Raw genomic sequence first — 21,559 nt, 5'->3', positions numbered from 1 at the left:
GGTTTTTTACCGCAGAAAGATTCATATGGAGTTTTAGATAGTGTTTTGTTAAAGCACCTGTTGCGTATATAGGCTGCCACCATAAGTGCATACGTCCAGAGGTTTTTAGGGAGTTTTTATTCAATGAGTAGGCATCTTGCCATTTCAAAAAGTGTCCGCCACGCACGTTCAGCAGTCTCGTTTTGGTGTGGCGATCTAGGAGCTGTTGTTTCATGCCTGATATGATGGTTAATTAGTAAAAGTTCAAAGTCTTTATTGGTGAATTCCGTACCGTTGTCAGAGCGAATACACTTGATTTCACCGTAGGGGGCCATGTCGGCTAGATATTTCTTAGTTGCTAGCAGGGTATCAGATTTGTTCTTTAAAAAGTAAACCATTATTAAACCTGAATGGTCATCTATGAAATTCAACACATATCTATAATGTTCTCAGGCCATCGGTTCTATGGGACTGTTCAAGTCACAATGCACCATTGATAGGATTTTTTTGGCCTTTTTGTCTGGTATCTGTTTTGATAGTTTGTCATTTTCCCTTGCGTACAGACGTCGCAGTTGAAGGTTTTTGATGTTTGTATTCACATTCCATCAACTACAGTCGGCAACTTTTTGATATCAGGAATATTGCAGTGTCCAAGAATTTTATGCCATGTCTGTAGAGATCATGGCAGGTGGTTTTTGATGGGACTACGCTATTTAAATAATATAGTCTTCCATTTTCTTTAATGTCGAATACAGTTCCATTCGGGTATACCAGTTTTGATTTATTGGGGCTAAAGTTTATATTTGCACCTTCTTTTGTGGCAGCTTGTACAGAAAATATATTTTGTTTAAATTTTGGGATTAGAAGAGTGTTTTCTAGAATACAGAAACACAGTTCACCTTTATCGTTCTTTAGCGAGATTTTCGCATTGCCTCTTTTCAAAACAATATCATTGACTCGACTCCCGTCAGCTAGTTCTACAAAATGATTTTGTGGCTTAAAGTTGGGATCAAAATTGATAAAATCAGATTCCTTTGTAATCACATGTGCCGTGGCCCCACAATCGACAAGAAAATTATTATTGCTTGTTGACGCATCAAATGTACACAAAAATAAAAATGTATGGTCGCTAACAGAGCTCTCTACATTTTTAATGTAGTCGCCATTTTGAGTCCTGTATCTACATTGGAAACTCTTGTGATTAGGTCGTCCACAATTATAACAAATAATTTTTGTACTTTTCTTAGGAAAAAAACCTGCTTTTGGCAATGTTGCGTTTTTTATTCCTGGTATAATTCGATTTTGGTGTTTTTATGTGTGTATTTTTAAATTTCATGATATTTGTGGATTCGTTTTTTTCTCTGATCATTTTTTCAGTTTCTTCGTAACTTCTGAGTGCTACCTTGAATTTTCTTTCTGGGTTATCACGGTGGTAAATGGCTTGAAATCACTCGGACCATGGAAATTAACAGACTGTCACTTATAACTTCACCAGACATTTTTAAAGAATTTGCAGTTGTCTCGGCTCTTATAATATAATCAGTAATAGTTTCGGCTTCCACGGAACAAAATATTCTTACCGTGTCGAAACCCGGGAAAAGAACATGTGAAATTGCTCCAGAAAAGGTTTAATATTTATGAAGCAATTCTGGTTTCTGATTGGTTGGTAGCAGAACGTGAATTTATTTGATTCGTCAGTTCTTAGCAGCATTGTTTATAAATAGAATCTTCCGACTGTGTTGGATCATACCCCATTAATCTTAAAATATTGCAACAGCTTCTTTCTTAGAACTGCATGCCCATGGAACTCTGTTCTGTTTTCCTGCTTTCCAACTGACGTGAACATGTTCTTGATGAGCCATCCCCTTAAGCAATCCAATTTACCAAATTTCCTCTTCTAACGATTGCTACAACATTTTCCCATTGACTACTCATTAATCCTTATCCTTGAGTGGCCTTCGGGCTTTGATAAGTGGTGACTCCTTTGTAAAAAAAAAAAAGAAAAGATTTGTTATATTTTTCTTTTACTACTTTTTCGTACCAATGTGCAAACAAACCGAAAGATTGGCATGCCGTATGAAAACAAACGAAAAATGCATAGAATATATCTCCAATAACAAATGTATTTAATTAACTGCCTTAAAACACTAGAATGGCTCAGAAATGTGGGGCTCATATTATGTGAAATTTACATGTGAAATACAAAATTCTAAAAGCATTGATATGTCTTACTGGTTGATAAGTTTTTCAGGGTGTTCACACGTAATCGCCTAAAAAATAGAATGTAACTTGTTTAGAGGAGTTGCTTCAAAGACAGCAAACAACAATGATAATTGTTATAAGTTTTATGTAATAAAAACATATACTTATGAAATAAAATAAAATAAATACAAAAACATGTAAGTAATTACTTTTAATTCAATAAAACACATACAAGGAAAACAAGATACTTTTCAAACCAAACTGGCAAAAGATGCTAAATTGTTAATTTTTTTTTTTTCATTTCAAGATTAACCAAGTAAGCTGTGCTCTTTAAATCTTCTGTCAATAAAATTAACAATAAGCACATACAAGGAAAACAAGATACTTTTCAAACGAAACTGGCAAAAGACGCTAAATTTTTCATATTAAGAAATAAGCAACAATATGGCCTTAGATCTTCTCAATAGCAACACACCCATTACTGATGCCTCTAATTCATCAGCTGTTTGCCCAAATAGTGCATCTAATAATGCTTCAACATTGGCTATAACATAACACTGCTCCTTCCAACTCTGGCCCAGCTTCCGATGTTCAGTGTAAGTATGCTTTTAGTGGCAAAAGGGTGTGTGATAAATAATTATGCCATAGAGGTTAGGTATGTTTGCTTGGTTTCATGCTAGTACTTAAAAATATCACTAGAACTGTTTGAAGCTATCTCTGCTGATCCTGATAATGTTTCATTGTATTGCACCTCGTGCAGGAGGGGGGTAAAAAAACTTGTAGCTATACAGAGAGACCAGCTTGAAATGCAGGAAACATTAGTTAAAAGAAAAAAACAACAACAACACCCAAAGCATAGTTACCCATAACATGACAAAATGTAAATTTAGGCTGACAAATGCAGCAAGACCTATTCACAATAATCATAAGTAAAATAAAACCTACAAACAATAACCTAAAAAAGCAAAAAAAAATTAGAAGAAAGACCAACAATTGGTTCAATCCACCATACAAAAACAGAGTGAAAACCAATATTGCTAAAGAATTCTTCAAAATAATAGAAAGCTCATTTAAGCACCTTGAGAAATACAGTATGATCCTAAATAAAAACTCCATCAAAATCTCCTTCTCCACTATGCCTAACAATTATAAACTATAATAAACTATGTAATGCCCCAGAAAATTGTCCATTGGAGAATGACTATGCACTCAGACGTCATATACTCATATACAATGACAGAATTAACCCCCATAACAGCAGGTACCCAAGTACCAACCAAACCCAAATAATTAAAACTACCCACAATGATACATATAACTCAATAAATAACAACACTTCCACTGGAGAAATCATCCCACAACAAGTAGAAATAAACATGACTAATTCATGTATGGAACAATCTTTGGAGACCTGAAAGAAAATAACATAAACTTCTTAGAATGGAAAATGGTAAGAAAATCTAAATCATATAGTCCAGGTTCAAAATACTGACACTTTTGCAACAGAGGCCACAGCGATTATAACAGCACCTGAAAAATTAAATATTGTCAATTCAAAAGCAGAAATAATATCTAGTTGTAGGCACAAAAGAAAATTTAAATGCAGAGGCTCCCTTGACTCTGCCGATAAACCATCCCCTAACCAGTACTAATACTTGTAATCAACCATTTGACATAAACTCTAATTACAATTCCTGCCAATCCTATAAACAGTTAACTAACACCCCTCACATATGAAACATAGCACCCAGCATTTGACATTTGGAAAACCCTCTAAAATATCACCAATGCATCCCCAGACCACCCCTGAGCGCACATTCCACCCCACATTTAAAATAAATTTAAAAAATATAATTCATTCTTTATGTTGAAATATGATTGTGTAGGAAATATAAAGGAACATATTTGTTAGTTTAATGTTTAAAAATACTGACCACTAAAGCAACAAATACGTGATTGGTAAAGAAAGTTTTTTACGTACGTGATTAACATAAAAGTCACAATCGATATTTTTCGGGACATAAGAATATTTTTTTATGATTATAATTTGATAGTAAATATATGAAAATAAACCATGTTAGTGTAATGCAAAATAGTAAAACAATCGCTAAGAAAAAAATGACACAAAAAACAAATTTTTGTCACATTCAAAATGATTGACTTTTGCCGAAAAAAAACGATTTTGAAAAAAGTTTTTTAATATTGTAATATTTTTTCATCTTAAATATATAAAAACACGCTTGGATTAGATAAAACGCTATCACAAAATGTTGAGGCAATTGGTTCAATAGTTTTTTAGATTATCGGTTAGAAACAAACATAATTTTATATATATATATATATATATATATATATATATATATATATAATGCAATGAAACCCGCATGATTATTAAAGAAATTATATATATAGGAAATAAATTTTGTGCATTTCTTTTTACTCACAGATTTTCATAGATTTCTTACAAGTTTAAAATAAGAAAATGATTATTCATTAAATTTTAAAAAAAATTGGAAAAAAAAGTACCCCAAACCTGTACCTCTCCAGGTTTCATATTCTTGTTGTGTGGTTCCAATATGAAGGGATCAATTTACTAGAATTGAGCACCCTAATGGTCATCTTCAAGTCCAACATGAACAAGTTCTTGATGAGCCATCTCCTTAATTAATTTCCACTACTAACAATTACTACAATATTTTCCCATTGACTACTATACGCTCATTAACCCTTATCCTCGAGTGGCCCCCAAGCCTTGATAAGTGGTTACTTCTTTGTGAAAAAAAAAGCTAAAAACTTAAAATATTGAATTTTTTCATTTTTTTTTTCATAATCTGGTATATTAGCATTCACTCGATAATAATCCACTAAGAAAATGGAGTCAATGTGCACTAGATTATCAACTAAAGACTTACCCCTAAAAAGTTGACTTTTAGGGATATTCGGCTCTGTTTTGAATGAATATCACATTTAAAATTGTTACTAACTAGTAGTTTTTCTGATATTACAACCTTTATTATCCAATGTATATATGCATATTGTTGTCATTAGTTGCATTAAAATTTTTGCACGCGTGCAAAAACAAACATGGTCACCAATGAAAACAGTACCTTTAAAAATCATCTTTTTAAAGTTAAATCTTCAGTTGGTACTTTAGCGCACATTGACCAAAAATTGAAAACAGATGAAAAGAAAAAATACATAAATGGTGTGTGCATTGTATAAGCTAGCCCAATTTTTTTTTTTTAAACTAATATAATAAGATCCTGTAGTACCTATTTACTTTTTTTCCACCTTAACACTCACCTTTAAAATGATGACTTTACAGGTTTTGGAGTATGCTGAAAACGAATTTAGGGTAGACAAATAGTTCTCTGAATATTAGAACATTTTTTAATGAATGTCAAGGGCGTTCACCATTCTTAACATGGAGAGGAGGAGGTGTTTTGTAACACACATATGCATTAGTACTTTTCAATTGGGAAAAACATGGCTTCCAGTAAAACCATAATGGATTACATTGGATAATAAAGGTCTTAATATCCAGAAAACTACTTATCTGCTCCAAATTTGCATGTGATATTCATTTCAGTATACCCAAAACCTATAAAAGTTGTCAAGGAGCGGGGTACTGTTTAAGAATGTAGGCAGATTCGTCCATTTTCGGTAGGTAGAAAAATTGGGCTATTATTGAATAAATATCCATTGAAGACACATTTTATGACCATTCTTGAAGGATATATTATTTTTATAAGAGATTAGTTCTGATACTATTTAAAAAAATATTTGACTTTACTATCATTTTAAAATAAATGAAATCGATTTTTCTGAGTGTTCGTTTTCTACCTAGCTAGATAAATTTTTAGTGTTTTAACTTATTTTAAAGCGTTTATTTAGTTAAAAAACCAATAGCATCGAGTGTTATGTAAGAACAAGAAAAAATGTTCAATATGAGAGGATCACATCTTGGAAGTATCGATAAATATGTATAGTTTGATACATTTTTTTAACGATATTTTGGAGATTTTAATAGAAAATTGTATCCATCATAAGGCTATTTTGATCTCAATAGTTCGAAGTGAGTTGTCTTCTCCTTATTTATAAATCATGGTGTAGTAAAACATTACGTCTGTTGAATGGTGCATTTTTGGTGAAATTCAAAGGAAATATAAACACGTGTGGACGGATAGAAAGGAGTATTTTTATTGAGGCACAAAGAAAATGGGGATTGTGGGATTTGTACAATCAAAGGGAGATAATCGTAAGATCAGTTATTGGACTTTCACCCCCCCTTCTCTTAGAATGTTATTGTGTATATTTATATATACATAAAATATATGTGTAAGAGCATTGTATTTGTGCATGGATTTAAAGTCTTTTGAATTTTTCTAGTTTTGCTCGAGTTGGGAGTTTGGTTATAATGTCTGCAAGCATGTCTTTTGTAGGTCAATAGATGATTTCTATGTTATTGTTGTTTAGGGTGTCTCTGATAAAATGATATTTTATATCTATGTATCAGTGCAATAGCGCTTTGATTGTCTTCAAATATCTTAATGGGTGCATATTTTTGACGCTGGTTCATTTCTGTAAGATACATGAGTGGTCTACGCTAATGCCACATATTCAGCTTTGCATGTGAATAATGTTACTGTGGGTTGTCTTTTCGATTTCTAGGAAACGGGTTGGCCATTTTTTGTCAAGCTGAAACAGTACCCAGATGTACTGCGTCTGCCACATTGATCTGATGTCCAATCGGCATCGCTGTACACATTTAGATGGAATTGGTTGTTCGTTTTTGCATAGCACAATTGATCTCGCATAGTACCCTTTATGTACCTCAGTATATGTTTGGCTGCTGTCCAGTGCTGTTTATGTGGTTTCGATAAATGTTGGGATAATTTCCTGACAGATCATTAAATAAATTAAGTACCGACGACTTCATGATATTTTCTGGGGTCGATCAGGTTTTTGGGGTTATTGTTGGTTAAATCCAACTTTTGCTCACATGGTGTTGTCCTGTTGGGCATGTCGGACTTTTCTAGTATTTTTTTCACATACTGTTCCTGGCTCATGAGGATATAACTTTTGGTTATGTTAAAATCTATCCTAGAAAATGCTGGAGTTTTCCAAGGTCTTTCATCTCAAATTCAGACATCAGCATCTGCTTGGTAGTATTTAGTGAATCATTATTATCAGCTGCAATAATTAAATCGTCAACCAATGATAATGATGCGTTCTTTACTGCTGTATCATATGTAGACGCAATGATCCACTTTATTCTGAGTGAAACCATCTTTGGTAAGGCAGGGTTTAGTTCCAGTTTCTGCTCGATTGTTTTAGGCCATGTAGGGATTTGTTCAACATACAGATTGGTTTCTCACCTGTTTTCCATTTTACTTCAAATCTCTCTGGTTGCTCGATGTAAATTTCATGGTCAATTGAGGCATGAAGATATGCTGTTTTTACATCAATTTGATGTACGATTAGATCGTATTGGGTAGCCATTTGCATTAATATGTGGATTGATGTGATGTTGGTTGTCGAGGAGGAAGTCTCTGTATAATCTACTCCTTTGGTTTGATTATAGCCCCTTGCAATGAATCTTGCCTTGTATTTTGGGGATATGTTAGGGTTTTCTTTAATTTTAAATACCCATCTACCACTGATTGTGGTTTTGCCATTAGGTAAAGATGTTAGCTTGTACACATCATTTTATTTTAGGGAACTGATTTCCCCTGTATTGCTTTGATCCAATGGTGTGCCACTGGGGAGGTTGTAGCTTCTATATAAGTGTGTGATACACCATGTGCAGCGTTGTAGTAGTAATCAACGTTGATTAGTGTGTGACCACTCTCATCTTGAACTGTTGTTACATAGTCCTCTAAGTAGCTGGGTATCTTGTGCTCCTATTCTGAGTATCTCCATGTATAGCTAACCTCTTCGATGGCATTGGATGGTTCATATACACTAGATTGTTTTTGGTTTTCTTCCAGTTTTATATTTTTCGTCAAACCTCTTTGGGAAGGGTCCCCATTGTTATCACTCAGTGGAGAGATTTGAGTGTGTTGTTTGCTAGTGTTGTTGATGAATTTCACTTGTTTGTGTTTATACACTTTTTAATTTTCTGGGGGGGTAGATTAGGTTTGCTGGGTTGTTTCTGTCGTATCCGATAAATATCTCTCTGGCATTTTGTGGCATAGGCACACCAAACCGAAAATGTGCATTTTTTAGAGGTCGGGTTTTCTCCTGGTTATCTCTTAATAAGGAATCTGTTTTAAGCGGTTTTTGAAGTATCTATTTCATATAATCGCGGATGTCATAGCATAAAGTTCTGAGTAAGCCACTTTCTACGATTATGCATTTCGAACAGTGCTGCCAATTTCTTTCAGCTGTTTCATTCTCGTGCTTTACATTCTTTTTGCGGAGTAATTTTTGGAAGTCGTTTGACTTTAACTCCAAACCATTGTTCGATCTCAGTATTTTTATTTTGCTGTTTTTTTTTTTTTTTTTTTTTTTACATAGGCATCACCACATTATCAAGGCCCAGAGGCCACTCAAGGATAAGGGTTAAAGAGTGTACAGTAGAAATTGGACAATATAGTAATCATTAGTAATGAAAATTTGGTAAATTTGATAACTTATATGGAACGGCTCATCAAGAACTTATTTACTTTAGACTTGAACACGACCATATTGTAGTCAGCCGGAAAGCAGGAAAACGGAAGACAATTCCACAGGCGTGCAGTTCTAAGAAAGAAGTTTTGTTCATGGAATCTACGTTTAGGTTTAGGCACAGATAAAGAGTGGGGGAAATTATTGATAGTGTTTACAGCTAGACGAGTGTTTCTTGTGAAAGTTTGGCGAGGGGGGACCATAGATTGAAGCTCAGTTGAACACTTTCCATGAAAATAACGATACATCAGAGACAAACTCGCAACATCTCTTCTGTGAGATAGAGGTTGCAAGGAGGAGAAAAGGACATCTCCTACAAGGCTACAAAGTCTATTTTGAACTCTATCAAGGCAGGACAAGTCCTTTCTAGCAGCTCCTGCCCAGATGTGGCAACAGTATTCCATCCTTGGACGTACCTGGCTCTTATATAGATAGAGAATAGCATCAGCAGTGAGATATCTACCGGATCGATAGAAAGATCCCACCATTTTTCCAGCGGCCTTGGCAACAGATTTGATGTACGTGTTCCATTTAAGATCAGGAGTAATGGTCAAGCCCAGAAGCTTGTCAAAACTTGAGGCCTCCTGAAGACGAGAGCCATTCATTTCAATTGATGCCAAATGTGGATTAGAATGTTGATGATGTAAAGAGAGAAGCTTGGTTTTAGATGCATTAAAAGTAACCAGCCACTCCTTTCCCCATTGTACTACGTCCTCAAGATCAGAGGAGAGAGAATTGGAGAGAACTTGGTCGTTTACTGTCTTAGATGTGGTACCATAAATGGTAGTGTCGTCAGCATAAATGTCAACAAATGATGTAAGGATATGATTTGGAAGATCATTAATGTAGATCAGGAGAAGAGTTGGGCCCAGGATGGATCCCTGAGGGACACCGGCATTAATACTGTGAGCTGATTTTTGCCCCTCAACTACTACTCTTATGAACCTATCAGAAAGAAATGATTTAATAATTGAGACGACTTTTCCAGCTATACCATAGCTAGCGATCTTATGAAGTAAACCTTTATGCCATACCCTATCAAAGGCTTTAGATATGTCAAGAGCAATTGCCCTAGAAAGATTGCCACCGTCGAGAGATTTGCTAATCCTATGCGATATAACTGTAAGCACATCTGCTGTAGATCTAGCAGAACGGAAACCATATTGAGTGTCACTAAGAAGGTTATTTTTGTTGAGATGGTTGATTACTTCTGTATTTAACACAGATTCTAGCAACTTACTCATGACGCACAGGAGACTTATTGGCCTGTACTGAGAGGGGGATGAGCGATCACCTGAATTCTTAAATACAGGGCATACTGATGAGATTTTCCAGGGAGATGGGAAACTATTCTCCTTAAGACAACGTTTAAACAGTTTTGTAAGTATGGGCGCTAGTTCAGGTTGAAGTTTTTTGAGTACTATAATTGGAATACCGTCAGGGCCAGTTGCTTTACTCGAATCAAGGTTTTTGATTAGCTTCGCAACATCACGTACAGATATACGTATATCACATAGCGTGTTTTCTGATACAGGAGGAAATATTGGGGGTTGGCGGTCTTGGTCGCAAAGGGTAGAATTAGCTGCAAAGTTCTTGACAAAGAGTTTGGCTTTGTCTGATGCTGACGAGATTACCTCAGGTCCATTGATAATAGTTGGGATGGAGCACACGCTTCTGTTCAGGATTCTGTTTGCTAGGGAGAAATATCCGAAATGAATCTTTCGGCAGCAAGTGTAATCTCGGCTTTTATTTTTAATAAAATATACATTGTGAGAGTTTTTTTTCCATTATCAGCGATTCTATCATTATCAGAGATAGGCTTTTATCAACTAGGAACTGTACAAGCTCTGTATTTCTCCCATTATCGTGTCTTGGGCCCATAACCTTTTGAGTGATGCATTTTTTGTGGAATAAAGGTAAGAAATGAGCTGAATTTGAAGGAAGAAATATGACCACGTGTGGACAGATAGAGAGAATTTTTATTGAGGCACAAAGAAAAGGGGATTGTAGGATTTTTACAATCAAAGGGAGATAATCATAAGATGAGTTATTGGACTATCAACAACTTCTCCATTAGTCATTAAATGTGAATTTCTGAGTAAAATAAAAAACTACTTGATCAATTTACATGATTTTTTTTTTAATAGGACATCTTCGTTCTGTTGGGTGTTACATGAAGACAAGAAAAATGTCTGATATAAGAGTATCATATCTTGATAATCGCTCAAAAATAGAAAATTAAACAAAATACTGTTAGAATGATTGCTTTTGTGTCCTCATTTCATTGGTTGATTTGAGTCATGTGACGGTTTCAAATTAGCAAACAGCAATTTTAAAGATTTGGCCGGTCTTCTTCAAATGAAATTTTAGTGTTAACCCTAAACAACTTAATTTTCTTATCTGTAGATAGTTTTCTTCTATTATGAGAATTGTGTCTATGTTAAATTATTATTCACTGGTGCTACCAGAGCAGGCTGTCTATTGGCTTCCTGAGATGAAATGCACCTACATTGATTTTCTACGGTCCTGGATATGACCTAAAACTATATCCGATGGTGAGGCCCCAGCTTGCGGGCCTTGGGGAGTGAGGAGCCACCCTTTAATTGCCATTGCTCCCAGGTTCACTCTGACCCGGAGTGGTAGTACCTGTTAGGGTCCCAACTATGGGTTAAATAGAATCCGACTTAAAAAACAAATATACTCCAAAATCACTAGATTTGGCATTAAATAACCTGAAAAAGGTTGATATGCCGTAAAACAAAAAAAACAACCAACATCGATTTTTTGTTTTTGTTTTCTATTCTCTTTTGTAAAACTTAATTATGTTCTGCAAAAATAAAAACAAAAACAACAGCCCCCTTCCCCTTCCCTTTCTTTTTCCTTCCCTACTTCCCAACCCCATCGGAATTAGAATACACCGACTGTCCCCCTGCAGAGAGTAAAAGCCTCTCAATGGGGTCACCTGTTGGCCATGGGTGGCGACCCGTAATGCCTAGGAAAAGGATCCTGGTGGCTGAGCAAATGATATCTAGGGAAATTAAAGGTATCAGTTGCAACACTTCACTTTGGCCTCGTACAAGACTAGACGGGCGGTCAGAGGGGCCCGATCCGATCAATCGGCTAGTTATGTCAAGCCCTAATACATCTACTTTTCTATCAATTTCCTCCAAACTGTAACAAATACAGTTCTACCCTGTACCATTGTAAACTATGTACATATTTTCCCCTCTTTTCCATGTGTTAGAAGGCGGTGGCTAGGGTCAAATGTGCCAAATGAATGACATGGCTGTATAGTGCCGGAAGTTACCACAAATTACTTGGATTGTGTAACCTAAGGATTATAGGTGCGCATGGCTCCCATTTAGGACATATATACTGTTTTATGTAGCCTTGGCATGACAAGGCGAATGGGTTTACCCCTTAACATGACCCAATATTGGACTCCGAGGTGGTGGGGAGCATAAACAATGAATTTTCAAATATACATATATGGCCAATTACAAAAATTCCAAGCGCTTACATGTTGACTTAGATAGTTCAGATAATGAACTACACCAAGCATTCTCAAAATTTATTGTATTGGAATCCACCAAAGAAACCAATATAACGGACTTATCACCGTTTGTTATACACAAAATTATGTCGGCATATATTACCCCCAAAAATGTAAAAACTTTAAAAATAAAACCCTACTGATGGAAGTGGAAAGGGAAAAACATGCCACTTTTATCCTAGGAATGAAAACTTTCCACAACATAAATATCAAGACTTATCCACACAAGAATCTGAATGCATTCAAAGGTGTAGTAAAAATGAAAGACCTCTCAATGTGCACTACTGAAGTGATAACAAAAGAACTTAAAAACCCCTTGGTTTTTAAGTTCTTTTGTTATCACTTCAGTAGTGCAACAAACGTTAAAAGAATTACAATAAAAAAAGAGAATCAGACTATACTTGCGAACACTTACATTATGCAGTTTGATAGACCCACTATCCGAAAAAAAATCAAAATTGGGTTCAACGTTGAAAAAATTGAACCTTTTATACCAAACCCACTTCGGTGCTTTAAATGCTTGGGCACCATGAGGATGCATGTAGTGGACAAGCAGTGTGCGGCAGATGTGGCCAGAGAGATCCGGACCACACTGTCAGTGACTGCAATCTTGATTGCAAATGTGCAAATTGTGGAGAAAACCATCCTGCTTATCTGCAGAATCTGGAAGAAAGAAAAGGAAGTAGTGTCAATAAAACATATCAAAAACATTTCCTTCCTCGAAGCCAGGAAAATAGAGATACATGAAGGAAAAAACGTACTCTCAAGTCACCTCAAGTTGTATATCATCCAACATCACTAACCAAAACTCCAAATACGAAATATTAATAAGCAAATTGCTACAATTGGGACCAAACAACTGGCCCAAATTTATAAATGAAATCAGACCAATCATATCTTCAAAAATTAATCATCCCATTAAATCATCAACTAACGTTACCAATAAAACAAATTCTCAACCAAAATCAGAACATCCAAAAAACAAAGTCGATCAAAAGAAAGACCACAAAACTCACCAGTACGTCGTGCAGATGCTGAAAAATATGAAACTAAGGAAAAACAAAATCAGTCAAAAGAAAGACCTCACAGGTCACCAATACGTCTTCCCCATAGTGAAAAAACACACTTGAAAAACAAACAAAAGATACGTCTACCAAAAAACAAAATAATATAAAGAAATTACTACAAACAGAAGCCACTACTACTACAAATAGATTTACTGAATTAGAAGACATAGAAACTGAAGTTACTTCTCAAACCAATAAAAAATCATCATGAGTTACAAGATAATCCAATGGAATTGCCGTGGATTGAAGGCAAATTACAATTAAATTTTATTGTTGCAAACCAAATTTAATCCTTTGGTTATTTGTCTCCAAGAAACCTTCCTTAAGAATGAGGACAATTTGAATATAAAACACTATCAACAATATAACTACATTCATAATACAGGACTTAGAGCCTCTGGTGGTGTATCATTATCATTCATTAAAAATAACATACCCCAGAGCCAAATTGAATTAAAAACAAATTTGTAAGTGGTTGCCATAAGAGCAACTTTACACAAACCGATAAGAATTTGTTCTTTATACATACCTCCACATACCTTAGATGAAAATGAATTAAAGAACTTAATAGAGCAAATAACCAAGCCCTTTATTTTCCTAGGGGACTTAAATGGGGATGCAAGGAAACGGATAGAAAGGGAAAGAAAATTGAAAATCTAATAAATAAAAATAATCTATGTTTGTTCAACCAAAACGAAGCCACTCACATCAAGCCAACAAATGGATCGCTTAGTTCGCTTGATTTAACCATATGTGACCCTTCCACTTATCTGGATTTTTCTTGGAGCGTATTCGATGATGCCTGTGGTAGTGAGTACTATCCAATCATTCTCAAAAGCCATGAAAAAATATTTCAACATCCACCAAGATGGAAACTTAACAAAGCCAACTGGGAAAAATTCAAGAATCTCTGCTCAGAACAATTGACAGAAAACAACATTTACACAAACATAATTATTAAAAGAAGAGTGCATTCCCAAAAACACTATTTCAAGAAAAAAGAGGTCCTGGATATGACCTTAAACTATATCCGATGGTGAGGCTTGCGGGCTCTGGGGAGTGTGGAGCCACCCTTTAATTGCCATTGTTCCCAGGTCCACTCTGACCCGGAGTGGTAGTACCTGTTAGAGTCACAACTATGGGTTTAATAGAAACTGACTTGCAAAAAACAAATATATTCTATTAAAAAATTTTCTTCAAAATCACCGGATTCGGCATTAAATAACCTGAAAAGGGTTGATATGCCGTAAAACAAAAACAACCAACCAACCAAGAAAAAAGAATATACCATGGTTTAACAAAGAATGTAAAGAATCAATAAATCTACGAAAAGCAGCATTAAGAAAATTTAATAAAGAACCAACAACAAGCAACTTAATTGAATACAAATTGCATAGAGCAAAATCACGCAGAATAATAAAAAAAGCCCAAAAAAAATGCTGGCAAGAATATGTTAGCAAGATCAATGTTTCCACTAAACCAAAGGCAGTTTGGGAAATGGTTAAAAAATTTTCTGGAAAACATAACCCGATACCAATTAAACATCTTTTTACTGAAAATACCAAAATAACAGAAATGAAGGCTATAGCGAACAAATTAGTCAAAACATTTTCAGAGAACTCTTCTTCAAAAAACTATAACAAAGAATTCCAAACCATCAAGGAAAATATTGAAAAGTACAAGCTAAACATCAATTCCAAAAACTTTGAAGAATATAATAAACCTTTTTCAATAAGAGAATTGGAAAATTCCATAAACAAATCGCACAACACAGCCATAGGACCAGATGAGGTCCACTATAGTTTTTTGAAAATACTTCCAAAAACTTCATTGGAACTTTTACTAAAAATTTACAATGACATCTGGATAAAAAAGAAGTTCCCAGAATCCTGGACACATACAACAATTATTCCAATACCAAAACCAAGAAAAGATTCTTCAGATCCTGGAAATTATCGACTAATTTCACTAACAAGTTGTATGTGCATTAGAGAGAATTGTAAATCATCGCCTAATTTGCTATTTAGAAACAAACAAACTAATAACCAATGCACAGTGTGGTTAGCGTAAAAATCGTGGATATCTTGTCAACTTAGAATGCTATGTCAGAGAAGCCTTCATAAGAGGGGAACATGCCACAACTGTCTTTTTCGATCTAGAAAAAGCTTACTGGAAATTTGGAATTATGAAAGATCTATTTGACTTTGGACTTAAAGGTAGACTTCCCGAATTTATTCAAAATTTTTTAATGAACAGAACCTTCAGGTTACGCATAGGATCTACTCTAAGCGATATAAATAAACAGGAAGAAGGTGTGCCATAGGGTAGTATATTATCAATAACCCTATATAATATAAAAATCAACAACATAGTAAAGGAACTTACTCCTGACATAAATAGAACATTGTACGTGGATGATTGCTCTATAAGCTATCGTTCCAAGCACATCCATACTATTGAAAGAAAATTGCAACACAGCATAAACAAAATGAATAAATGGGCAAAAGAAAATGGTTTTAAATTTTCAAAAAATAAAACCAAATGCATTCATTTTTGTAATCAACACAAATTACACAATGATCCCAAATTACAACTCGATGGAGAAGATATCCCCTTTGTTGATGAATATTGTATTCATCAACAAAGTTTTTAGAGATGGTTTTCGATAAAAAAACTAAATTTTATTCCCCACATCAACTATGTTAAAAAAAAAAATGTAAAAAAGCACTGCAACTTCTGCGTGTTGTGGCCCATACAAACTGGGGAGCTGACAGGCAGACCTTGTTAAACCTGTACAGATCCCTAATTCGATCCAAAAATGACTATGGCAGCTGTATATACCAAGCAGCAAGAAAATCTTATGTTAAAATTTTAAATCCCATTTACCATACAAGACTGAGACTTTCACTGGGAGTTTTCAGAACATCCCCAGTAGAAAGTTTGTATGCCGGAGCAAATGAGCCTCCACCTAGCCTCAAGTTAGCACTGCTATATTATACACAATTGAAGGCAGATCCCGACAATCCTGCGCACGACTGCACGTTTTATCCCAAGTACAAACATTTATTTCAACAAAAACAAAAAAGCTATTAAAACATTTGGTCTACGAATGGAACCCCTAGTTGGAGACACAGAGATCCCGATAACAAAAATTCACAAAACATTTACTCCAAAAATACCTCCTTGGAGCATTATAGTACCAAAAGTTGACTTGAGTCTTAGAACACTGTAAGGGAAAAACTCACCCTCTTGTTTATCAAGAAGAATTTGAACAAATCGAATACAATTATCCTAAACATTCATACATCTTTACGGATGGCTCAAAACAGACAACTTTCACTTAAGAACTGTTTTCTTTAATTTATCCTCAGCCGTGTAAGATTTCCATAAAAAAGAATGAACATTGAACTTTTTGCTCCAGTCATGCGAGATTTCCAACAAAAAAGAAATCCTTTCAAAAAATACTTATCGTCTGCCCATAAGAACTTTGAACAAATTCTCTAAAGAAACACACACAACAATTTTCTCTTGAAAAATTATTGTAAAGTTTTAACTGTGAGTATTATGTTACCGTTTTTCTTTTTACAAATGATAGATGGATGAGTGTGCTTTGTCAATCCTTTTTTTTTCTTTATTTTTTAATAAATTTCTAGTTCTTTGATGTACAAGCTATTTTGTCATTTATCTCCTTTTAAATTATTACAGAGAAAAGAGCATACAGACATACACGTCCTATTATAAAGCAACAAAAATTATTTTTCTCAGTATTTTTTTTTGAGTATTTTTTAAAATAATTTTCTTTTTTTGAGCAACTATTGAGACTCATAAAACTAGATTATCTCATAGACATTTTTTCTTGTTGTCATGTAACACCAGACAAAACGAAGATGTTCTATAAAAAAACATGTAAATTGACGAAGTATTTTTTTTTTTATTTTACTGAATGAATCTTCCGAAATTCTATTTTTTTGTCCCCTCTGAATATTGAATAACTTTACAATACTTTTTTTCTTTACAGTTTATTTTTTGACTTTCCTAAATAGATTTTCCAGTTAATGTGACTATTGGAATATCCTGGCCAAATCATCGCTAAAAAAATCATCCACGTCTATCAAACTTAAAGACTGAACCAGAAACTTGAAAACGAAATGAAATTTATTTTATATATTTTTTTTTTTTTTGCTGCACTTATTTTTTTATTTTAGTTCAGGTGCGCATTTACTAGAAAAGATGTATTTCCTCTGTTATTATTTTAGTAAGAACAAATTACTATTTCAGTCGATGTGTACTGGCTGTCTAACTTGCAAAGGGTGCTTATTCTGAAAACCATTCTTAACATGGGGAGGTTGAAAAATACAATGCCTTTTGAAATAAACCCCCCCCCCAACCTCACTATGTTAAAAACGACTTTCAGAATAAACACCCCCAACCTCCCCATGTTAAGAACGGTTTTCTAAATAAGCATCTATTATAGATTGGACAACCAGTGCACATTAACCGAAATGGTAATTCGTTCTTATTAAATAACAGGGGAGATACATCTTTTCTGGTAAATGCGTGTCTGAACTAAAATAAATAAATAAAAAAATAAGTGCAGCTAGCGTTTATTCGTACATATAAATATTGGCCCTCTTGCAGTATAGGGAAACAGAAATATGATGAAGAAAATGGGACATAAGTCATGTTACACCGGTAGTAAGAATCCCACTTGATTGGATAGTGAAATTGGTGTCATTTCATAAATAAAATGAAATATTGAAATTGACAATATTAGAGAACAATATTTTAGTATTAAATAATTTTTTAGTAAATACAGGAATTAAAAAAAAAAAAATGATTTTTAGCAGACAATAATTTTCAATCATTTAAACTTACCATATCGCACACCTTATTAAAATAACTTTGATATATTGTCTAGGCAGATTATTTCATTACAAGCACATCAATTAACTCACATTTCATCATTTTTCATAATTCTTGTATATGTTACTAATTTCGACAATCATTTTTTTATAAGTTAAATACACCTTATAGCTTCAAGCTTTTGATGTTTTCATTACAACACACCAATCAATTAACTCACATTTCATAATTTTTCATAATTCTTCGATATGTTACTAATTTCGACAATCAATTTTTCTCATTTTAACCAACATCATCGCCCCCCCCCACCTTACTAAAATAATAAATTTGATATATTGTCTGGTCTGATTATTTCATTGCAAACACACTAATGCGTTAAATCACATATTATCATTTTTCATAATTTTTGGATATGTTACTAATTTCGACAACCATCCTTATCGCCCTCTCTTACTAAGATAATAACTTTGATATATTGTCTGGGCTGATTATTTTATTATAAACACACCAATTAATTAACTCACATTTCATCATTTTTTGTAATTCTTGGAAATGTTACTAATTTCGACAATAATTTCTCATAATTTAAACACACCTTATTGCCCTCTCTTACTAAAAGTGGGATTATTATTTCATTACAAACACACCAATCAAGTAACTCACATTTCATCATTTTTCATAATTCTTGGATATGTTACTGATTTCGACAATAATTTTCATAACTTTAACCCACTATGTCGCTCCCCTTTACTTAAATAATAACTTTGATATATTGCCTGGGCTGATTATTTCATTACAAACACATCAATCAGTTCCGGGTATTCTCATAGTATATATGTTCCACCTATCTTATCCAATACCAGGTGGCTGCATATTCTGCTAGTATATATCTTTCACCTATCTCATTTGATCCCGGGCGACACTGGGTATTTTGCTACTATATGTTTTCCACGTATCTCATTCAATATTGGGTGACGCTTTCTGCTTGTATGTATTTGCACTTATCTCATTCAAACCCGGGACTGACTTCATGTCCGCCACCCCACTGTTAAAAATATACATGAAATAAAGTAATTGTAAACTGTTTCAGTCATTTCTGGGACTGACTTTATATCCCCAACCCACTGCTTAAAATATACGTGAAATAATGTAATGTCTAAATAGTAAACTGTTTCAGCCCTTTCTGGGACTGACTTCATATTGTTATAAATATACATTAAATAAAGTAATATTTAATGCGTAAACGGTTTCAGCCATTTCCAGGACTGACTTCATATCCCCCACTCCACTGTTTAAAATATACTTGAAATAAAGTAATGTTTAAATCATAAACTGTTTCAGCAGCTTTTCGGAAATAATACGTAAAAACATTAACACAGTTTGGGATTAGGCAACCAGTGCTTAATTATGAATTTCTGAGTGTAGTATCAGCATTCCAGTGACTTAAATCCCCCCTCTCTTTTGGTCTTGGTTAATGGAGGAGAAATCCTTCATTACTGACACAATTTTTATTTTTGTTACTGACCAGAGTGCCCCTTTTGGAGAGCTGGTTTCCCCCAAAAATTTTAACAGACCTCATGTCCAACTCTGCCCTTGTGGGGACGCAAGTAAACAAAAAAAAAAAATAAATAACCAGAAGGGCCATTTTCCAGGGCGTCTTATAATTAATCAGAAGAGACATTTCTAGAGCATTTTGTAATTAAATCAGAAATTACTTTTCCCAGTTACTTTTGTAATATTAAAACTTTGTTACATTAAATATAGTACCTATTTACAATGCCTCCCCACAGGAAAGGTTTAGACTCCAGGGTTGTTTTTTAAAACGTGGAGAAAAGGAACAAACATTTGTCTTAGTCATAAAGAGAAGAAATTGAAATGTAGCATCTGAAGAACAGATACTCACTTTGAGATATTAAATCTTTTATTCATGTTAAAAATACAGTCAAAATCAACGATGAACAAAAATCTTAGGCACATGGCCAACTCAAAAGGAGGAGGATTGTGGGTGTCGTTGGTCATCCTTGTCACTCCAGAACTAAACAAAATCAGAAGTTTCTCCCAGCTAGTATCTTTCACCATAATACCAAATTCACCCTTTCATACTGGGGGACATCCTACTTAACTCCCAATTTTTAAAATATTTTTTATTGACGTGTAAAAACAAAAAGGATAACAATAAAATGGTACAATAATTCATTTGTGTCGAGGGCGGGGGAAGAAAAAACAAAAGGTGATTAGTAGGACCCTCCCAACCCCGTCTAGTTAATAGACTGCCCGTTCCACTAGGTTTGTAAAAGGAACCTCGCTTCTGCGGGTCAGTCTCTAGGTGGGGATGCCCTCTAGATGGTGGTGAATGGAGAAAAGAAAATTTTGTGGGTAAGGGATGGGTGTTAGTTTGTATTTCTTTCTCTCCAAGATGGGTAAAATTTAGAGGAAGGGGTTAAAACAAAAATTGCAAGTAAGAGGGGATGGGGATCTTGGAGGCTTCCTAATCGGGGAGGGATGGAACACACATTCAGCTAGCTGAGAGGCTACTTGTTTAATTTTACTTTACGGAACTGTGCGTTCCACACCTAGGCGGGGAACACGTATTCAAATTTGACTCCTCTTCGTACACACAGACTTGCCACATGTATCCATCTTCTGTCAAATGCCGCGCAATGCAGCCTTCTTCTATCACATCTGATCTTCACCCGTAGTTGGTGTTTAAAGAAAGCGATCAGATCTTGATCAGAAAAAGACAACACCTCCCGGTAACCTTGCAACCATTCTCGCCACGGCCAGGATTGTAATGTAGACCATTTGTTTTTTTCGGTCCCACGGCGGCCTCACGTTGTCCATAACATTGGATACGGTAATTGGGCGAGGACGCTCAGGATCGATGCGAGCCGTCACTTCGCTGACATACGACCAGTACTGGCGGAGTTCGCGGCAATCAAAGAAAGCACGATCAGTAGTTTCTACTGCCATTGTCCCACAACGGGGACAATCAGGCGACTCCAAAAACCCGGAACTGCATTGTATGTTGTTGAGTGGAAGTGCATTTCGGGCCAATCGTCAGGTCAGAGAGAACTCCGAATTGTTCAGATGACTCGAACCTGGCGCCCAGCTCCACGCGGAGCGGATCTCACTCTGCTGCCAATCCAAACGCGCGCATAGCGGGTCGTTGGCGGCCCCCTTCACTAGATCCCTGTGGAGTTCCCTACGGGTAGCAGTCACAAGGTCG

General features: G+C 34.9%; 1 protein-coding gene across 3 annotated transcripts in view; it reads left to right on the top strand.

The window, feature by feature from the left end:
• LOC145277827 (monoglyceride lipase-like) overlaps nucleotides 1-21,559 on the top strand; it is a 610,056-nt gene that overhangs the window by 22,197 nt on the left and 566,300 nt on the right. The window lies entirely within an intron of this gene.

Source organism: Euprymna scolopes, chromosome 6, assembly GCF_053919585.1.
Source record: "Euprymna scolopes isolate OS-2025 chromosome 6, ASM5391958v1, whole genome shotgun sequence".
Lineage (NCBI taxonomy): Eukaryota > Metazoa > Mollusca > Cephalopoda > Sepiida > Sepiolidae > Euprymna > Euprymna scolopes.
The sequence above is the reverse complement of the archived record's forward strand: the minus strand, read 5'-3'. Positions and strand labels throughout refer to the sequence as shown.